At 38.2% G+C, this 22536-nt stretch overlaps 1 long non-coding RNA gene across 2 annotated transcripts in view; it reads right to left on the reverse strand.

The window, feature by feature from the left end:
* Window positions 1-19013, reverse strand: part of LOC119700547 — a 34755-nt gene extending 15742 nt beyond the window's left edge. The window contains exons 1-3 of one of the 2 annotated variants that reach the window (XR_005256799.1): window positions 18104-19013; window positions 2769-2937; window positions 1204-1310 (exon numbers count right to left, since the gene is read on the reverse strand). This is a non-coding gene — a long non-coding RNA (uncharacterized LOC119700547). The remainder of the gene's footprint in view (window positions 1-1203; window positions 1311-2768; window positions 2938-18103) is intronic. The other variant, XR_005256800.1, reaches the window with a different exon arrangement.
* Between the last annotated feature and the right edge of the window lie 3523 nt (window positions 19014-22536).

Genomic DNA, 22536 nt, shown 5'->3' on the forward strand with positions numbered 1-22536 from the left:
TCCTTCTTAAACACCTTTTGCAATGATTGATATCGACACACTGTAACTACTTATGTCTACACAATCACTATAATTGAATTTTCAGTTACATAATTTATATTGGTAATAAATTCTTCTACATAAGGCCGAAGCAATTTTAAGGCATGCAAATGTATCCCTCCCCAGGTTGTCTTGTGATTTTCAACCTGGTTTCATTTCTGGCACATACAATTTGTACTTAGCGCTCAGACTAAACAGAGAAGACTAAACAGATTCTTGTGTTTAGCCGAGTATGATAAACATATTCTTCATTTCTCACTGGTCAAGAGCAGAAGTACAGTGAAAAATGGGAAAATATTTTAAAACTTGAGATTTATGAGAGCCATCACATTGCTTAAGGATGTCATACTAAATATTGAATGTGGTGAGTAAAACTAAGAATAGTTCATGCATGACCCATATGCTGAAATCTAATCTAATAAATATTTGTCCAAAACTTTTGAACAATGAAAATGTTAAAAAATTGAATTATTCACTTCAAGAAATTTTCCATCTAAAAAACACAGCTAAATTCAGAATTAAAGGGATTAATTCTAGTAAAGGGTAATGTCTGTTTCTTCCCTGTCTGGCCTAGGTCAGAATTTACTGGAAAAATTTACATTTCATTCAAAACCTTTAATTCCACAGCAAGCTACATTTTATACTGTATTCCTCTTCCAGTCAAAACTGGTCTGCTTGTCACTGAAACCTCCCAATGAGCATCAAATTCACAGCTACTGCACAAGGGTTTTAATATTCCTGAGTTCAAACGTTCATCCTGCTCTCGACTGTGCCACTTAAGTTTTTTTAGCAATATTTTGCTAATTAGTTTTAAGCTAATTAATGCTGTGTATTGGCCCCTCTCTGTGTGCCCTGGAGCCATTTGTTGTGCTAGTTTAGTACAGAGACTGTTTTGCTACTCATTTGGTTCCCTACCTGGCACCACAACAGATGCTGGGAGAAAGGCCTGAGCCTCTGTTTCCCTGCAGGGTTTGAATCTCCACTGCAAACTTAAGGCTGCAGCCCAGTTTGAATTTAGAAAAACATGCTGAATCATTGGCAGGTTTGGTGCAGCTTGTTTCTGTCACACAGTAAGGGACTGTTTTTGTTGAATCTTGAAAGGAAAACTTTCCTGTTCCCAGTGGCTTACTACAGGATACTGAACACTCATGTCAGGATACTCACTTTTCAACACTTTAAAACTGTAAATTATGTCGAAAAATATAGAATGCAATTAAGGTGGATATTGCAGTCTCTTGCTGCTAGTCACTGTTTCTGGCAATTGTCATCACCTGTAACATAAGAAACAGCATGGGAGCCCAGTGTCAGAAGTTGCATATCACCTTCCATCCTGTTAGGAGAAATTCAATATTTAAAGATGCAGTCTGAATACTGATTCTGGAATGAGTGCAATGCAATGAAGAATCAGGCCCTTAATATTTAATTTAACATTCAACATTTAAATAGAAAGCCCCTTCCTCTAACTGGATGAGAACAAGAGAGTTTTTGCTTCTGGAGTCATACAGTTGGAATTTTAGATGTCAGTCAGATGCCACCTTTTTATTTGCTAGTCTGAGTATCAGACTCAGCAAATATCAGTAATCACCTCTAACTGGGCTCCTGGGCTAGACACTGGAGATGGCAGAACAGCTACTGCAATCCTCCTGCCACACTCACAAAAGCAGGGATACAGCTGCCCAGTGTAGTGCTCCACGTTTACCAGGAGGGCGTTGGCTAAGGAAAGAATGAGAGCAGCAGGAGATGGAAAACAGTTAATAGATACACCAGAAGTCACTCATGGACTGCCCATGAATGATCCTTCAGGTCAGCCTGGCTCTCACAGAGCTGAATTCCTCCCAAACATTATACTCACTTCTACACTCGCTCACTTGTATTGTTCCTCCACACTTCAACTGTACTTCAAAAGGCCTTTTATGTTAAAATACAGTTGGTAAGTGATGAAAATGGCTGCTGGAGTACACTGGTATCAAGAAGGATCACACAAACCCATCGACACCACCTCAGTTCCTAGGCATAGACTTCCATTTCACAGTTCCAGGAAAGAACATCAAATGGAGCCTGTACTTGCTTCCTGTCTTTTTTTCCCAGGCACCATAGAGGAGCTATCTCACTCAGCATGGCCTCATCTGTGGAGAACATTCCTATCATCGGTCCCCAAGAGCTTGGGCTTGGCAGCCAGCAGAGCAAAGGTCACCCCTCTGCTTTCACTCGGCTCCAATATTTTGTGTGCTCTTTGTTGCTATGTATCTGAGCACGGCGGCACAGCCCTGCTCCCACTCATGGAGAGCAGTCCTGCAACTGCAGCCTCTGCACATTCCACCTTAGCCACTGGTTAGAGACAAAGCCATGACCCTAGAACAGTATGTAATACACATTCTCTTTGTTACTGCATATCCCCTCAGAATTTCAATCTTTATACTTTAATGTGAGAAACATACAGTAAAAACCTACACAACCACTTCAAATTGCAATCTTTGTGCATCTGAAATAATGTCACAGCACATCATTCCGTTCTGCAGGCTGTTACTGGTTTCAATAGTACACATCCACAGAGGAAGGTCTCACTGACAGTGGACAGTTAAGACTGGTTTGAATCCATCAGATAGCAGTAATTTTACTAGAATCCAGTGATAACATGATTTCCATAATTAAAACAAACAAACAAACCCTTATGAAATTAAGAATAGAAAAATGGTGAGTGACAAAATTATTTTTTAAAGCATTTTTACCTCTCAACATTCAGGGATCCATCCTTGAATACTATATTTATTCTAGGATCTGAAGCCAGCAGAGTAATGGCAAACACCCTATTTTTCCTTCCATGGCACTGCAGCTGTAAACCGAGGTCCTAAAAGAGCAATCCACAACCATTCTTAATCCCATGGAAAGTGGAATGGTCTGAACAGGGAGAGAAAAAGAGAAAAAACACTGTAGCACTGAAGAAAGAATGGATCTCTAGGAATTGATGGTGATCCATTATTTGAACTTGATGGCAGCAAGTTTCATGTCACAGACAGGATTTCTCCTATTGCAGAAAAATAGTCAGTGAAGAGAACACTAGGAACAATTTCACATGGACTTGGAGGGTAGGAAATACCTGTTAAGAAGGAAAACAAGAAGAGGATTTACATTATAAAAGCAGAAGAGGAGAGAGCAGAAGAAACACAGGAAAAGGGAGCAGGCTATCCAAATCACCCTGAAGAACAAATGAACAGGTCTCAAACTGAAGATGCTCTTCAAGCATGAGAAGGCAGAAACCTGTTAAGCCATCTGTAGGCAAGAACATTACTCTAACAGGGAAATAACTGTGCTATTGCTGGGGCTGTATGTGAAATAAAATACTTCTGAATTTTCTCTGGATGAGCATTTAGAAACTGTTCTTCACCTTTTGCAAGAGTTTCTGCATCCTTCCCATATACATTTCTAGGTTGGTTTTGAGCAATTACAGTTTTAGAGCCTCATTCCTAATACTTGAGAGTTTCCTGTTCAGCCCACAGTTCACACTACTAATGAGATTCCCCTCAACCCCCGCCCCCCCCCCCCCCCCCCAGTTACGTTGCCTAATTTTTTTTTCCTTTAGGTCATATATTTATGGTTTCCTCTCCAAAATGAATTATAATTCATCACAGCTACTGGCATTGTTGTTCAGCACTTGGTTTGGCTTTTTTTTTTTTCTATTGGACAAGCCGCAGGAACAGTTGTCTTTGAATCATATTTATTAAAATTGTATAATGGAAATAATTTGCATTCCTCTTATGTCTTTCATTGAACCAATCCAGCAACAGACCCTCTAGGAACTGGTGAATTCTTTAAACACTCCTTAAGGTAATGTGGATTTGCAGAAGCCCCTTGTCTGAGACAAAGGAAGTCAAGGATCTGATAAAACCAATTATTTTCAACCAAAAAGCTGTAAGAAAACTTAGTTCTATAACCTACTCAATTCATTCAAACTAAGGCAAAGGGGAATTCTGTGGGCTGTCATTTATAATTTGGTTTCTTTTCCAGAATACACAAACATGTCAACTGAACAGAAGTAGATGTGCCATGGAGAGGCTGACAGGATTTGCATTTGTCCTGGTATATGGTATCAGAGACAAAATGCCTAGTTAAAAATAATCTCCAATGCCATATTTCTAGCACAATAATCCTACTAGATTGCTTAGACCTGATTAGGACAGCAAATGGAGGATAAAGGTCAAAATATTCTTGCACACAGTTTAGGACAATGCACCCAGTTTGAGATATACCTTCTTTTCCCTGTTTATATTGTCCACTTACTCCCCTTCATCCTGGTTACAGCTGGGTTAATTTTCTTCTTCGTAGCTGCTACAGTGCTGTGGTTTGGATTTAGCATGAGAAGATTGTTGATAACACACTGATGTTTTGGTTGTTGCTAAGTAGTGCTTACCCTAAGATGAGTCTTGTTCAGTGTCTGGTGTTCTGTCAGTGAGGAAGCACAAGAGGGAGGGAAGCTGGGAGGAAGCATGGCCAGGACAGCTGACCCAGATTGGCCAAAGGGATATTCCATACCACAGAGCATCATTCCCAGTATATAAACTGGGAAGGTACTGGTTGCTGCTCAGGGATGGGCTGAGGATTGTTCAGTGTGTGGTGAGCAATTGAATTGTGCATTACTTGTTTTTCTTCAGTTTTATTCCTCTCTCTTTTTGTCTTCTCCCTTTTCCTTACAATGATTATGGTTATATTTTACTTTATTTCCCTCCCATTTTCAAGCACTTATCCATTAACTGGTTATTGTGGATAACAAAGAACAAATGAATAAAAGCTTTAACAACCAGAAACTATTGACCTGGTCAAGAGGCAAGAGAATTCAAGGTGGAGAAAACAATCCTGAAATTCATTCATTCTATGGCTCCATGAAACCTTAAAATGAAATTTGGTCACCCAGAGCATAAATCCAGAAAGGATACCTTATCCATAAAGTTGTTACTGTAAAGAACCATTTCATTAGATCTCTCTGAATCATCTTCCAACGATCTGCCATTGAATTAATAAGTTTAAAATGAACTCTGCTCCTTAAAAAAAGTTGTAAAAGCAAAAGCTTTAAGAGAGACATAAACGAACAAATTTTTAATTTCTTAATGTGCTTTCCCAAGACATATTTATTCTGAGCAAGTTGTTACTGGGGTAAAACTTTCCTGAAATTATTCACTGTACCATCACTTAGGTTTCAGAGGAGAGGTAATAGGGCAGCATTTATGGCAGCAAGAGCTGAGACACTGAAACCGTTGTAGAGAAAGTGTTTACAACTTGTACAGCAGGAAAACTTTTTTATGCATCAACAATAAAAATTCCCATGTGGTATGAAAAATTGTTTTTGAAGAAAAATGCCAGATCTGTTACCAATAAAGTGTAGAGTACTGAAAATAAACAGCTATTGTCGGAAATTCATAATATCAAAAGTTAATCATCAAGAACTGAATAATTTAAATATTAATACAGAATATTTAATATTAATTGGCAATTATTTGGCACGTAGAAAATAAATTATAACTGTATGATAGATTAATTAAATAAAATCATTACATATTTAAATAATAGATTATAAATTAAATAATTATATAACGATCAACTCATTAATAAAGGGTTTAACACAAAGACCTGAATAACGAATTCCAGTAAGTTGTGAATTCAACAGGTATTAAAAAGCTGCATTTGACTTTCACTCCCATTTCTTTAGAGATACACTAAAATTTAGCTACAACTGATGGATTCTTTAAACTTATTTTTGTTTGGAGAGGCCTCTAAAGTAAGCTGCAGTGTGGTGTTGAGATTAATGTTGTGGGCCGACACACAGCAGTATGGTTTTTTGCAGTTTACAGCAATCCAACAGCACCAAAGTTATCAAGATTAATGCAGCCATCTAAAGCTATTTGTCCAAGCCCTTTTGTGACATCTGAAACAGCTTAATAAGACAGATTTTAAAAAAGGAAATGAGAGTTGTTGCAACAGATAAAAAAAAATCCATCAGCATCTTGGTTCAATTTCTGCCTCGAATTTGACACCTAATTGCCTGCTAATTCCAAAGGGACATCTTAATTCTAAGGAATAATGCGCACTAAATCATTCCTATTTACACAAGTGTTTATTGAAAGATTATTCATTCAAGATGAGCTACTTTTTTCTCCTTTCTGTTCTTCAGCGATGTAAATTCCTCAGATAATACTGAATTTACCTATTGAATAAAAACTATCAAAAGCCTCTTATGTTGCTATTCTTTTATCCCCAAAGTGAAGAAAAAAAGGGAGGCAAGTTGAGTCATATTTACCACAGAGTGAACAAGGACATGGCAAAGAATTTGACAAGCTACCTCATTTTAGCAGCTCTATGCCAACTAAACCTGTGCTTTCCTTCTTGCAAATCTGAGGTGATTTGAGGTTGCTTATCTTGAATTGATTAAGTATCTTATTACCACTTTAAGTAATCTTTCATCTTTCACACTAATGCTTCTGCTCTGCTAAAAAAAACACATCTTTAAAATAAGTCATCTGATGTGGTTTTCATACAGGGAATATAAGGAACTGGACTTTTTTTGTGAGATACGTGGGGATGCAACTTGTTGGCAACTATTAAAAAAAAAAGAAAATATTTGTGTCATTTAAAGAGCAAAATGTTGCAGTACTCAAATGAAATCACAATGTCAAAAGTGTCCATCCTGTCTTTTGTCCAATTGGTATTTTAAAACATGCTATATAAGTTCAGAAAGGTCATCTGAAGAACTAAAAAATAAACTGTCATTGCATCAGACTAAAATATTCCAGAAGGAAAAAAAAATCCTGCACTCTAAGCCCTGATGTAATACAACACAACATTGTATTAGAGCCAGAATCCTCTTGGTTTGAGGTAAATACCTTACACCTACACTCCTATTAAAAAATTAGGTCCTTTCAGAAACAAAAGTTAACTTGCTACATCTTGCAGTTGGTTTTATCTTATATTGCTACTACAGACTTGAATTATTTCATTAAGACAAATCAGCAAGTATTAGCACTGAAAGGAACACCTGCCCACTTTTAAGCAAGTGTAGTGACTCAAAAAAGCAGTGGCACTGAACTTGATACATTAAAGACTATTACAGCAATTTTCTCAAATCCTAGGTGCAAAGAGAAAAATAAGATTTAGGAGACACATGAGAACTAGAGGAAAATTGTCTTGGGTTGGAAAGAAGTGACAGCAGAAGACACTTTATTTGTTTGTGAGATTTCAGCTACTTTTTTAAAGCTTCCTTTGTTTCCCTTTCCTGCTCAGGAAGGGTAAACATTACCACCAGGTAAGATACATCATGTGCTGGAAAACAAGCAGAAATGTAAGGGGGTGTTTGGTGAAAAATTTTGCACAAATTATTAGTTTTTACAAGCGAATATAATCCTAAACTTTGATAAACTGTTATGTAGGGCCTTGGTTTCTAAAAAAGCCTCCAAAGGGTACAATGGGAGGGAGTTCTTTAGCTTCTGTACTCATAGTTTCAATCAATCCCTAACTGCTTGGGAAAAAAGTCCTTTGTAATTAAACTAGAGCTATTAAAGAAATGGAATGTCTTCCAAGTAACAAACTCTTTTTGATTCACTTGCAACAGTCATTCATGCCCCCAAAGAGGTGTTTAAGACTTCTGTTCACCATGACTCAATTACAGAGGAGTCCACAGCCTGATCAGTACACAGGATATCACGAAAGTAATCCTGGAATATCTCCACATTCTTTTTGAGTCTAACCACAACAGCATGTCAATATGATATTTATATTAAGGCTGCAAATAAGTCCAGTCCTCCTCAGCAAAGGGGAAAGTTATTTTAAAATATTTGGCCATCTGAAAAACAAGCCTTGTATTTTTGGTAATTTCCATGTTTGAGGCAATTTTTTCTTTTCAAAGTTACCAGAAGAATATTTTCTTACTGGTAGCCAAAATTACCAACTATTTTACCCTGAACATACAGAAGACGGAGGGGTATAACAGAGGTTGTAGATGTTATAATATTGTTTAATACTGATGCCAGTATTTCCTAATTTATGAGTACTTAGAAATCAAGTAATTTAAAAATTGGTTTTTTACTTTAATGTTTGTATATTTAAATTTTGTATGTGTATATAAAGTTGCTAAAGTTTCCAGCATTGCCAAAACCCAGCTCCTCCTTAGTAACTATGTCAATACTGTCTAAGCTTGTAAATACAACAAATAAACTCTGAAGGGAATGCAGACAGATTTCCCATTAGAGATGACAAGAGTCACAAGGTATTTCAATAAGCCAAAGTAAACAAGGAGTCAATGAAAAAAAAACTTATTTCTAGATATTTATTTCCAGATCTCAGCTTAATAAGTATGTTTGATGATGGAGACAGAAAAGTAACATTGTCATATCACCATGTGCAACAGAACAATAGAAACCCCAGTACTCAAGACTGTCCATATGTATTTCCTGCCTTGCACTAAATTGGTTTTTGCACTGCTAACTGAAGAATGCTACTTAGAGCAAGGAAAATATTCTCACGTCCTACATTTCATCAAAATCTCATTTTCTTCCCCTTCCCCACCCAGCCATCTCACTCCACATAGCAACTGGATTCAAGCTGTCTACAAAAGAAAGTAATCTGGTGCCATAACAAATTATGGCACTCACATGTTTTCTGTCTGGACTAAATTAGGGAGAGCATGTTATTAGTGCTCTCAAAAGCCTGCTGTTATCCCTGAAGTCCTCTTCTCTTACACTATATCCGTGACTGTACTACTTTGTCCTTCTCCAGAGTAAATGGTACTATGGTAAAACCAATCCCATTTTCTCTGACAGAGAAAAATCATGACATATATCATTCATGGATGAGAAACTCCCTCAGTGGACTGACCTGTCTCCATCTGCTTGAAGTTAGAGAGCAGTCTGGGTCAACTCCTGTGTGTTCAAAAGGAGCCCACATCCATCTCAGTGGATCTCAGCCTGAGATGCCAAAAGGAGCAGCCCGAATATTTGCCCTTCAATTACCTGCAGAGACATTCCCCTGTTTGGAGAGATGGGACACGTGCAAATCTGTGCTCATGTTTACATATGCACACATGCAGCCAAACACTATTGCCCAGTCAAGGGCTATTCCTGGGGATTCTTTAAAAAAGGTAAATATGCAAATCCTATAAAAAGCTCTGAATGGAGGTAAGGATTTCCAGTGAGTCCAGAAGATGGGATAACTGCAGATACAAGCTGAAAAACAAAGAACCAGGTCTGTACAGGCTCACTATTAAATGTTATCCTATAAATCCTACTTTCTAAACAAACATTCATACAGTTTCAAGCCATACCATTCCAGAAAAGTCATCTTGTCCTTAAATACAGCTAGTAAGTAATATTTTTACAATGACATCCTTTTTCCCAGCAGTTTGTGAAAATAAAATATGAGTGATTCAAGCTCTAACACTTACAGGCACCAATGGCTTAATTATTTAACAGTTCCTGGACTGCTGATATTTCCAGCTTGTGGACTTGGTTACAGGCTCAGAGCTAGGGAATTGTGTTCGTGAAAACAGATTATTAAATAATGAAATACAGGCTTTGAAAAGCCTCTGAGATGTTTACCTTTAGGAATAAGACCAACATTAAGAGATTTCTAATAAAATATTGAATGAATTAAGGGACTTCCTTTTTCTGTATGCAGAGGTTCCATTTAAATCCCATTACTGCTTAGCAGCCTTAGGCAACACAACCTGACTTGACATTCTGTTGCCTTGAAAAGGATGAAGAAGCCAGGTTTTTCCACATGAAAGGCAGGCAGGACTCTTCTTTCTACTCTTTAGTTGTTCTCCAGGCTCCCTAGTTGAGAAGGGCTGTAGTGATGAAACTAAAAACCCTGGAAAGACTTTGCCTGACTTTCACTGGATTTTCAGTGTATGCGTGTTTATTTTCTGGCATTGAAGTTACAGCAAAGCTAACTTGTTTGGGAAGCTAATAACTGAGGTAGCCCTAAATCATGTCAAGCCAAATCACTCTTTGTAATGGTAAGAGAGCCTGGCCATCAGTGAGCATGAAAAAAAGGAGACTAAAGGCCTGCAGGGTCTTGTCACACAAGTTTGGTGGAAGTCAAAAAAAAAAAAAAAAAAAAAGGCTGCTACTCCAAGTCTTTAAAAGCTGTTTTTGAGAGCTAACAAAGTTACAGGACTTTTGAAAATATATTCCTATAATTTTCCCCCTTCCAAACATTAACTTTCAAAAATCTCTTCAATGTAAGAACTATAACCTCGAGACCTGAAGATCCGTTAGCAGCACTGCAAAGGTCACTGATTCTTTAATTATACTCACATATATATAAAAGTTTATAAATTTATATATAAATATATAAAAAAATATTTATTCTATAAATACCATAAAAATACAGCTTTAAACATCTCAGTTGCAGCTACACATCCAGTTCTCTCCTTGCACCACTCTTGTTGAACACTGGCAGCCTGCTCCTGTCACTGCAGCTTTTCCTGCCACACAAAGGACTTGACTGGCACAGCTGTGTGATAAGGTATAAAAGGGTGCATGTACTCTCCCGGGTGCAAGATGTCAAACGCCAGCTCTGGTTCCCACCTCCCCCCAAACTCCTGAGGAATGAGTTAAGTTCGGCTGGGAAACTGCCTCAGTGATAATGGCTGTGACAGGGGTGACACTGAAGGAATCTTCAGTGTCACCGACACAAATTATGGCTGTCCCATGATAACACCAACTATTGTGACACTCACAAAAACAGCAAGTGAAAAACAATTTGGTGTCTGCAGATAGGTGTGGGGCTCTTCTTCTCTTCACAAGTCTCCTGCTGGAAAAAATTTGCTCTTACTGGGAATGGCTGCAAAGGAGTCTGTGACCTCTGCAGAAGGATTTGACTGCCGAGGATATGTGAAGTACCACTAGGATAGAGACCCACTCTTCATCTCCTCCTGTACTGTCAGGTCCTGCAGCTCTGCACAGGCTCAATGGCTCACCATTTGCCTGGGATCTGCTTAGCTCAGTTGAAATAGTCTGGCATTTTACGGGGAAAAAGATAAAGAGATGATTGACACTGAAGAAAGGAGTATGTATATGCTTCCTGCCTATTCCTCTCCCATGCTGGTGTGGAAAGGCCTGTCCTGCTTCCAGGGGAGAAGAAGAGACAGAGAAATAGGAAACAGCAGAATCGAACCGGCCACTCCAGGGTGTCATTAAGACTCTGCACAGTCTTGTAACTTGTGCTGAAAGAACACAAAAACAGAGATTGCAGACATTCTGGTGCTGTTCTTTTTTTGCCACATTGGCTTTAAGCTGGTGTTTAGAGAGCAAAAAAAACCCAAAAGCTTAGCAGAAAAACTCTTGGTGGAGTGTATAAATTGTACAAAATAGTTTAGTCTTCTCTTAAGCCACTTCACAGGGAGCAGAGTAAAGGCATGACTGTCCAAAGCCAAAAGATGGATCCAAAAGGCTGCTCAACATAACTGCATTGACAGACTCATGTCATTTACATGTAGGGAAGTAAACTCCATTCTCTTAAACCTGACAGCCATATACCACTCAAAAGGAAGAAAAAAAAATGGAAAAAAATAACCTTTTCTTTCCCAAAAAATGATATAATTACAAACTTCTTCAGAATAGAGTATAAAGAACTCAAATCTAGAACAAAGTGACTTGATACCAAAAAAGGGATCAACTCTGCCAATTTTAGTCAGATCTAGCTGGTCATCCTATCAAAGATGTCAAAAAATAAAGTGTACTAGTTGAGAACAGCAAAGTTACCCAAATTAGCCATTTCTGAGTATCACACAATTATATTAAGCTGTAAAACCACATTTCTCCAGAGTTTTTACAGATTATTTTCAACATTAGGTGTAGTTGCAAACTATGTTCCAAGAATAAAATAATTGCACAATTCTACCACCTGTCCCTACACAATATGTAACTGTATTTAACTACAAGCATTGGCGGAAATCTTATTTAATAAATAAAAATATTAAGAAAAAGAATGAACTGTAACTTTCTCTTCCACTAGGCTGAAATTCTGTTGATTTACAGACTGCAGAACAAAGAAAACACTTCCTTACGGACTGATGTATTACAGTGCATAAGGTGGGATAGCCTACCCAAAAGAAAAAAAAAAAACCTTTCAATTCTGCTGAAGGAAAGAATTCACCTGTATCTTTAAGCCTTTGATTTCACCAGACACTACATATGACATCCATAAAAACATAAAAAACCATACTGGGCTTCAGGTAGCCAAGTATTCTGATTCTCCTTTGAGAGCTGTATGGGTCTACTGTAAAATCCTCCTGCCTAATTCCTTCAGTATTTCTTTATGGACCTCCAGCCCGTGGTTCTAAATTTTTCTTTTTGATCTGTTGATATTGTCTGCTTCCACAGTCTTCTGTGTGGCAGTACATGTCAGAAATTTACTTTGCACACTGCATAGTTATGAAACCAGAAGATTACTGATTTAAAGCAGAGAAATTATGCTATTAACTCAGGGTTTGGTCAATAATGGGTTGCATTTGAATTATCTTTTTCATAGCTTTGTCAAAATCAACTCCATCTCTCTCAGCCTTCTCCTCATACTTGAGAGTCCCAGACTCATCAGTGTCTCCTTGTGATGCTACAGCCTTAACCCTTTTGTCAGTCATTTTGCTATTTGCAGGGGCTGCCTTACAACAGTAACACTCACATCTGGTCCTTGCTTTTCTTTCCTAAATTCTTAAATCACATTAGCAAAGACTCTGTTACACTGCAGAACTGGTTGTTCTTATTCCAGGGCATAGACAGGCATGACTCACATGGTTTTGATCTAAGGCCTGATGCAGAAGGTACCACAGGAAGGGTCCAGGCATAGGTCTTCCATCTGGCCCACCACTTCTGCACAGACAAAACATATAAGACTCCTACATAATTTATGTCATGAGGAGCTTAAATACACCTTAAAACAGTTTCACACACTACATCGAGGCTTAATACCTCTCTCCCTTGTGATAACCCCATCTGTCACAGCCCAGAAGTTCAAGCTTGTCCCTACACGCTGCAACTCTCTCTGTCCTTTATGAGGCCACACTGAATCTGACACTGGCTGAGTACTAACCCCAAATCACTTCCCCAGAAGAATGCATTAGTTCTTCTTTCCACAAAAGGTCTCTAGCACATGGAGAAAAAAGCTAAAATAATGTGTTCTGTGACAGAGTTTTCCTTTAAATGTAACTCAACCTTGCCTCCTAAGGAGTGGGCAATTCCCCTCAACCCTGAGTAATCCTCCTCTGCGATAGGGGACCATATCAAAAGGCCTGTATTCTTCACTATGATTAAAAGACAGATAAGTAGCAGAAGCTCTAGGGAGTCACTGCAAAGGAGGATACCTCTATTTCATAGTAAAACAAAGGAAAGCCATAAAAGACGCTAAGAAAAAAATCAGACCCATTAGGATCTAGATATACACTCAAGAAAACTTTGAAATTCAAGACTTGTCAGACTAGTCAGCTTTCATTTTTATGGACATCTTGGTCATGTCTTTTTCTGAATCTATAATCTTCTTTTGTTTTCCCTGTAAGAAGTCATTCCCAATACTTGTTCTTGTACAGTTGCTACTCCCATGACATATTCCCTGTCAGAGTTTGTCTCTGTACTCATCACCTCAGCTGGGATGTAGATTTTTTGGCACAGAATGTGTGACTTACACAAGAGTCATTAATTCTTGATACATCTACAAAGCTCTTGATCTTAGTCTTAGTCCTCTAAGCAAACTCTTAAAAAAGGAAAAGGAAAGGCAGGTAGCAACATTAATTTATCTTTTTGTCTGCCAGAAACAAAGAAATCAATTGTCAAAACCCTGTACTACCTTTGCACAAGTGTATTCCCCAGGGCTACAAAAGTTGTAATTATTATGGCCAGAGAGCGTCAAGGCTATTTAGAGTCCAGGGCAATTTATAATTGAACAATTTCCAAAAAAGACATTAACCTTTCTTAATGTTAGTGCACCTAGGCTCCAGTCCTCTGGAAAAGCAGTGGCATGTCATGGATACCTCTTTTGGATTATTTGTGCAATTACTTTTTTACAAATACACTCTTTGTGGCATTGTAAAGAAGTAAGCCATTGTCCAAGGAAGAATAGATTGACATATGTTGATTTCCCTTGCAGCTTACACATACTCCTTCAGGTAAATATTTTACTAAGGTCTGTTTAAATGGAACTAAAAAGAAACTGTTAACCCTTCATAATTGTGAGTGCAGGTAAAAAATGGCTTCCCACAGGCCAAATCCAATAAAATTGTAATTGTCCCTGTTTTCTGAGGATCTAGTCCAGCAGATTCCAGCAGCCCACAGGCAAGCTCTCAAGTATAAGCACACACTACACAGTGTCACCAGAGCAGCACTCTGTCCATCTAACACCACAGACAGAGCCAGAACATCCTGTGACACCACAGAGCAATTAAAATTGCTTCCATTGTCCCAGTGCATCAGTGACAGGGAAGAATCTCTCATGCATTTACCAGGGAAATCCACAAAGCCAAAGCATACCGGAAATTTTACCAAACAGATACACGGAAAAGGCTCAGAGTCTTTCCATTCATAACCCGTTACTGGGATAAAGAAAAGCCTTCAATTTAGCAACCCATGGATGTTTTTCTGAAGCTCTATTTTATTTGGGCTAGTTTTGTTTTGTTTTGTTTTAATTTATTTATAAGACCATTTCAAGTACTCACACACAACTTTTTTTCTTGGTCAGCTTTTCTTCACCTGAAGGCACGATTTTCCCTCTTTTCCTTTGCATGTAATTATGATGTCATAAATACCACTGTGCCTTCTTGGATTAATTCAACGTACAAGAGGCACTCTTTCATACTTCACAGCATCTATCTCCAAGAAGTGTATATGCAGGAAATGACCTGCAAGTATAATAAACAGATGGCTTTATTTTTATTTTCTTTAATAATCTTGGCAGACTGTTCATATGTCAGAATCACAGTTATGCACAATGAACCTCTGAACAATAGTCCAGTGCATCCAGATGTGCCTGGTAGCTAGGCCAAGACATTCTAGTGCTTTTCAATACTTAGTTCAGGCAATGATTGACTGGTCGGTGGAAATTTTTGTCAAATACTTTCAGAGTTGAGGCTGTATTAAAATGGCATGTCTAGTGTGACCAGATGGTAAACAGGAGAGATGAGAAAACCAGCTTTTAATTTCGCACCCTGCTTACAGACATTCATGTACATGGAAGAGACTCCCCTTGGGCATTCTTTGAGCTGAACACTCCCAGCTGTCATATGAGAGTCCCTCAACCATCTTAGTGGCCCATTGCTGGGCTCTCTTCAGTAATTCCATCTTTTTCTCATGCTGGAGAGGTGCACACAGCACTCCAAGGGTGGCCTCAAAGGTGCTGACTAGAGAGGAAGCATCACCACACTTCTCCTAAGGCAGCCCACCAAAAAACCACAAAATGCACATCAAATATATCATCATGAAGATATGTAGGACACAACTCTCATGAAGAAAATAAGCAGGTTTTGCTCTTTGTGATAAAAGTCTGCTGCCAACCTAAGTAGCCTCCACCTGATTTCAAGCTGATGCCAGATGCAGAGGCAGACCATGACAGTCGTAATGGGCAGGTGGGTACCCAGAACAACCCACACAGAATCTGCCTGGGGACAAGTGCATGAGACACTCGTTCTACTGCAGCATCAGGGGATAAGCGTCCCCTCCAGCACCCCCAAAGAGAAAAATATGGTTGCACAGTGGGAAAGAACAACAGTATCTTGGAAGTTAGTAGTCTATTATTCCCTGAAGTGGGGTAGCTTTGGGCAGCTTTTTACAATACAGTGAAATAAAGTTTTTTCCTGCTTAAGGTGAAATTTGCCCCTAAGCTACCCAGGGGCTGATGCAGCACTGCACTGGCCTGAATCCAGACTATAAATAACCTGCCTTAGTCTGTACCTTAAAACTTTCTTAACTATTACTTTCCAAAAGAAAATAAGCTTAGTTCACCTTGAAACATCCACTTTCTATTGTCCTAATCACTCACAACATTATCACCTAAAAATATGTTCATTATTTTGAAAGCAGATACGAAAAAATTAACTTGCATCTTTTGAATACATGAGATTTTCCCCTCTGACTGATTTTAAAACTGTTTTTATTTTCAAATATCGCAAGGCTTTTGTTTTGTTCATTTTTCTAGTAATCTTCTAGGGAAGTAGTAAATAAAAACTGTAGGTTTCTTAGTAGACATCTCTTCCATAAATAAACCTTGCTTCCTGATATTTCTTGTGTTTGATTATCTAGAAATAATTGCTCTCAGACTTCCATGGTCCATTATGGCTCTCTGCTCCCAAGACCTCCCCTCGGTCTGACTAACAAAGGGCAAGAAATTGGCTCTTACACTTGCTGACATGTGGCTGGCGAAATCTGCAGGGAAGACATGTAGTGCTGAAGAGCACATTAATCAAAAGATAACAGCAAAATACAACTGTCCCTCTTTACAAGGACAACTGAACAATTCACAGTGCTTTTCAAACAGACCGGCTTCTTCTGCTTTTATCAAAGACAATAAACAGACTTCTTCATAAATATAAATGCAAAGGGCCAGGCTCCACAACACAAGTTTAAATCTGGAGAGATTTAAACTCTCCGTTCGAGCTGATGCAGCCAAGCTGGTAGATTGGCATGAAAACCAACAAGCAAATCATCTGTAGGCAACAAACAAGAATTTTGACACAGACACATTTTGTTCTCTAGAAACTGGCATGATTTCTCAAGTAACGCAAGCATGATTCAATACCAGATACACATATAGTGCCAAATTACAATCATGGCTTTTGAAACTGTTTAGAAATGTGTCTATACTAAATCCTACACAAAGAGCTTTACATGAAAAACTCTTTTCTCTTTCAAAATTCTGGTTCCTGCAAGCATGAAGAAATCTTCATTTCCCTAGCCTTAGGGACTCCAGTCAGTATTACAGCTAAAACTTTTAAGAGCTACAAAGAAGTTTCCACAATGCATTTGAGATTTAAGAACATCACTGATTTTAGTCTTTCAATCAGTGAGCCCCATGGATATTTTTTTTGTTTCCCTTTGATCCAAGTGTCTTGATCTCAGAAGACATCACTGCTGTTGTTCCAGTTAAACTATTTCTCATTGAACAAAGTCCAAGCAACGCAAAATACCACAGGAACACGAATTTTCAGAGAGTAAAACTTTTAATGATAATACCAAGTGAAGTACTCCCACAACTGAATAAACCTCTTCAACTTCTGTTTGATGAGTCCAGCTGGATCTGATCTTTTTTGTAACCTCTGCAGAATATGAGTCTTACAAAGAAAGAAGATGGGGAACTGAAGAAGGAGCAAGTTGTTTGTTTGCTATACTCATGCTATAAAAAATTATACAATCTGTACTCCCTTTTTTTTTTCCCTCATAGAAGGACAACATTTATCTGGGAAGACAGTTCCCACAGAAATCAAGCTCTGTTTGCATGACCATTTCTCCCTGAATAGTCTGTCAGGAGGGAATAGCAGTGTGGGATCAGCTGGAAACTATCAGAGATTCACCAAAGCAGAGCTGCTCTGCCTCTATTACCTTTCTTCCTTCTTCAGCATATTTTTTTCCCTTTTAGGGGTCCCACATATGAGAGAAACAAACATTCATGTGTGTGATGTCCTCGGCCTAGATCACTAGCTTTTAGCCACTTTGCTCCATTGTTTCTCTGAAACAGGCCTTTAATGAGCACGAAGATGGATTTACAGACCATCAGTTGACAGATGGCACAGTCAAAGCACTTTATACATGCATATGAACCAGCAGAAATATTCAAAATGCCCCTCAAAAATGACAAAAGGCCATAAAATCTATGTATTTTCTAATGTTTTAGCATCACTGATGATGATTATTTTTTACGACATACAGGTTTTAGATGCAACTATATTTGATGTTTTTTACTGTGTACTAGTAATGTTATAAACCTGTATGAACTTTATTCCCAGACTCATGGACTTAAATGCTACAACCCTGCCAAGAAAAACATTTCACATTCACTGCAGTAAACAAGGGCTCTACAAATGTAGAAGAAAGTCACTTACCAGATGTTACTATTTGTCTTACAATCTGTCTTTGACTTCTGCTTATTTTCTCTTGACCTTCTAGGCTTCTCCCATACACACTTGGAACAGAAAAACAAATGTTAAACATTTGAAAGCCAGTTGTTATTCAGCTACAAAGTTCCTTGAGACTCAGTATCTTTGTGGTGTGTCAAAAAGAGCTACTCTTACTCTACGACCAGCAAAAAAGGATCACTGTATCACATTCCTGCCTTGTTTTAAATTATGCCATGCACCTTCACACATACAGCTTTTCCAAGGTTTGACAAAGGATTGAACAAATAAGCCAAATAAAATCCCAGCTAAGAAACACACACAAGCTACCTCACTCAAAATCACAAAAAAGGAAGATTAGATACCTGTGTATTCTCATGACAATTTATCATTATTTACAAAGCAGTCTTGAATAATAACATCAGTAATTCAACAACTGAAGTCCATGGAGGTATTTCCATTTCAGACTTTTCAAAACAAATCTCCCCTTCCCCCTAAATAAACAGGAGTCTGCTGCTGGTCATAAAGCTACCCAGCATTTGAAACACACACACTTACTGATGCATTTGCTCATACCCGCACTGTCGCCCTGATTTTTCAAGATTTTCTAAGCCTTCTGATGTTACATTCTTGTAATGAACTTTCACACACACTTTCTGGAAATAACTTATTGTTTTGCATTCTTTTATGGAGGAGGAGACGTTTGATGGACTATTGGTTTGTCCAGTGTCATTGGAGAGGTGGCACGTTCACCCTCCAATCCACTGTCACCTTTGGAAATCTATAAAGGTTGGAGGCAGAAATTAAACTTCCCTTTTCTCACCTTGAGAACAGCAGCGTATGCGCGTCATGTTGTTTCGTGTCTTATAGTGACACCCGCCCAAGCATTCAGCAGAAATCCCTGCTGTGATGGCCAAACCTGAGGGTCATGTGTGGATCACTGCTGCGATGTGATTCACTGAACTTAGAACCTTCCTCTCACTCATCACAGACAGAACTAACATCACAGATGGAACTGTACTGCCACTGTAACTAGTGAGCTTCTAAAACCACTGAGAAGTCTCCAAATAAATAAAAACTAGAGTCCAGAATAATCTGAAAGCAGCTGTCATAAACACAGGAAAGAAATTAAGTACAAGCAAGTAATGAAAATCAATTTTTTCTACACCATCATTTCAGATTTTCCTGAGCTCTGTTTTGACCAGCTGCATTTCAGCAGCTCCAGAGGAACATGGGGGATATGCTGCTGTTTAAGCTGTGCATGCAGAAGATGAGTTTAGCCACATACTTTTAGCACTTTTTCTTCTGTTATCACAGCACTGTTTCTCCCAAAGGCCAACTAAAAATGTTTAATAGCATGGGAAAAGAGTTGAAAGAGAAAGCAGGAAACATCTGAAGTCCCATACTTCCATGTACAACAGTACTGAGAGGACAATGCTGCAGTCCATGACAGTGGACCACAGGGTAATTGATCCAGAGCTGTCCTTGAGATGGTTGGGAGAAAATGTTCCACCAAATTCTTGTTGTTAGTTGACCTAGGCCCTCCAGAGAAGATTTGCCACAAAAAGAAGATTCAGCACAAATTGAGACATAGTCCTAGCCCTTCTGCTGCAACCAATCCTAGGGAAAAAAAAAAAGAAACTGTAAAGAGAGTAAAAAAAAAAAAATTCCAGCAACTGAAATCAGCCCAAGCAAAAAGCAGGACACAGCTGTAATAAAGGAACAGCCTAATTCAGCAAAAGTGCTCTAAACAGAACTGTAACCCTGGGGTTAGTCCCTGAACAAAGCAACAGACACTGAGATTCACATGTCTTTCATCCAAGAAGAACAAACCACCATCAGAAGGAAAAACATCTTGGTTGAAACCATTACAGTGAGTCAGCTGGGGCTGGGAATGATCCCCGGGAAAATTTAAGGTGGGCTTTTGAGGCTGTGTATAACAAAATACACGTGGGGTGTTTGATGCACAGCACAGAATCCAGAGTGCTCCTCCTCTATGGTGGAAATTTTGTTCCTGCACAAACGTGTACATTTTTACCTCAGAGCCATGGGCATGCCTGTGATGACTACTTCTCTTCAGAAGTTACGGGAAAGATCAAAGACATTTCAACCTAAGATGGCCTGGCATAAAAAATAAATTTCACGTTCCCTAGGAAGATATGGGAAAGGAGATGAATATTACTAATCTGGGTAGGATGAAAAACAGAGATATGGTCATATTTAAGACAAATAGTTTAGCTTCAACTCTGCTGAATACATGAATCAACATTAAGTCCTTGGATTTGAGTTTTTCATTCACTGAAGGTCTTACACCACCAGTAGCTCACTCCAGAAGCAATCTGTTAGGGCAAGCAAGTATTCTAAAATATTGCAACATTTTAATCACACCAGTCCTGTTCAGTCTGACAGCCTGAATAGTCACTATATATCTTATTGATAGTCTCTATTAAGTATTAATAGGAAGGGAAGAATTTGATATATATCATAAAACCAAATAACCACTAGAGTTCATATCAAAAATACCTATGAATTAAGTGCACTTGCTTTTTTGTCAATAACTTTAGATATACATTGATGGAAAAAATAGTTCTAATCTAAATAATCAAAGAAAACTAGAAAAATCACATGGAAACATCTAAGGTAATAGTGGTTCCTTGAGATATAGCTAAAAGAGTCACCATTCATTTTACACATGCACACACATGCTTTTATTCCACTTTAATTCTTTAAAATCTTGCCTTCTGTGATCTTATTATGAAGCAACAAACAATACATGTACATTTTGCAATAGCATAGAGTTGTAATCAGATCAGAGACAAATATTACCAGAGAGAAAAACGCATAGTTATCATATGACTCCCAGAAACTACAAACAAAGTCAAAACAAATTCACTGATAAAACAAAAAGGAAGTTGGACAATTTGTATATTTTTGCTGCAGTAGCCTGGGAAAAGATTCTGAATGTGTGCACATGAGTAACTTGAATGTCTGTGTCACATGGACAGAAGCATTAGCAAAATCCTCCTTGGTTACTTTTCCTGTTGAACCCTCTCTGCTTGCACAGCATCTCTGCAAGCAGCTTGCAAATAATAAGTTGCCTTGTGGGGAAAGAGTGGCAGGAGACACATCAGAAATAGAGGAAAGTCATGTGTACAATGAGGGCCAAATAAATGTTTTATTTAGCATCTTGGAAAACCAATTTAGAAAACATGAATTGTTTTGTAGAAATTCTTGAGTTGTTTAGAAATGTTTTAATGAACACAGATGAAGAAATTCAGAAAGGCCCCTTCACTTTAGTTTTACCTCAACTGCTTGTCAGTGGGATTTGACTGTAAATTCTGTAAGAACTTGTTCCAGTATTTTACCCTTAAATAACCAATAACAACATGTTAAAATACAATATCAGAAACACCTATTTAGTCTTAGACACCAGCCTAGTTATCAGTACCTCCTTCTCACTAAGATTTTGTAATTATTTGATACATACAGAAATTATCTTTGATAGAAAAATGCTGAAAATATAGTTGCTTAATTTCAAGAATAAATTTAGGTGGTTATCAGAACATTTTAAAACTACTTAAAAGGGAAAGCCCAGCTGTCTTTGTATGAGACATCTAAAACCTATATGACATAACTACACTTGTAGAATATGCTCTAGCATTGATTCAGTAGTTGGAGTAGCTGCTGCTATCCTTTCTGCATTGTCTTTTTCTTACAGGTAATCTTCAAAACCACACATTTTGCAACATTTGAGCTTTGCTTAATAAAATTGTCCTATCTCACCACCAGTCTGGATAACAAAGACAATTTTAGGTACTTTGTTCTACTCTTGCTCCCATTGGAAAGCTCCATAACTGAAATGGAAGATTGCCTTTGCATAATACTTTGCATAAATTCAGTTTAAAAAAGCTAGCAGCCAAAAAATGTCCAAGTGGCTTGTAATCAGAACCAAATGAATTTGCACAGCAGATAATAACAAACAAGCATCAGAAGGAAAGTGTGAAGTGCTTGTTGTTTCTGTCTTACAAACAGGCTGATGTTTTTCTCTGTCAAGTTCACTGCTGCTTTGTGGAGCACAGTTCAGAGCATTTTGGTCATACAGTGGCAAACATCACAATTCACACATCAAGTTCTGCCAAAAGGCAGGAAGGAAGAGGGGAAGGCAGGGAGACAGAAATCTGCTCATTAAACAAAAAACAAAAAAACCCAAAAATTATCAAAACAGCAAGGGAAAATTTTGTTTTCAAAGAGTCATGGAAAAACACTGAGATCCCAAGCAGTTCAGTAAAGTCATTTGTTTAAAGGCAGCAATTTATTTTAAAAGAGACTGCAAGAAACAAGTGAAAACAGCAAGAATGATTCTGTGACCTGGGTAAGTGGAACAAATGTTCTGCAATTGCCTCTCAAACAGACCTCTCTGC

The sequence above is a fragment of the Motacilla alba genome, chromosome 4, assembly GCF_015832195.1.
Source record: "Motacilla alba alba isolate MOTALB_02 chromosome 4, Motacilla_alba_V1.0_pri, whole genome shotgun sequence".
Taxonomy (NCBI): Eukaryota; Metazoa; Chordata; class Aves; order Passeriformes; family Motacillidae; genus Motacilla; species Motacilla alba.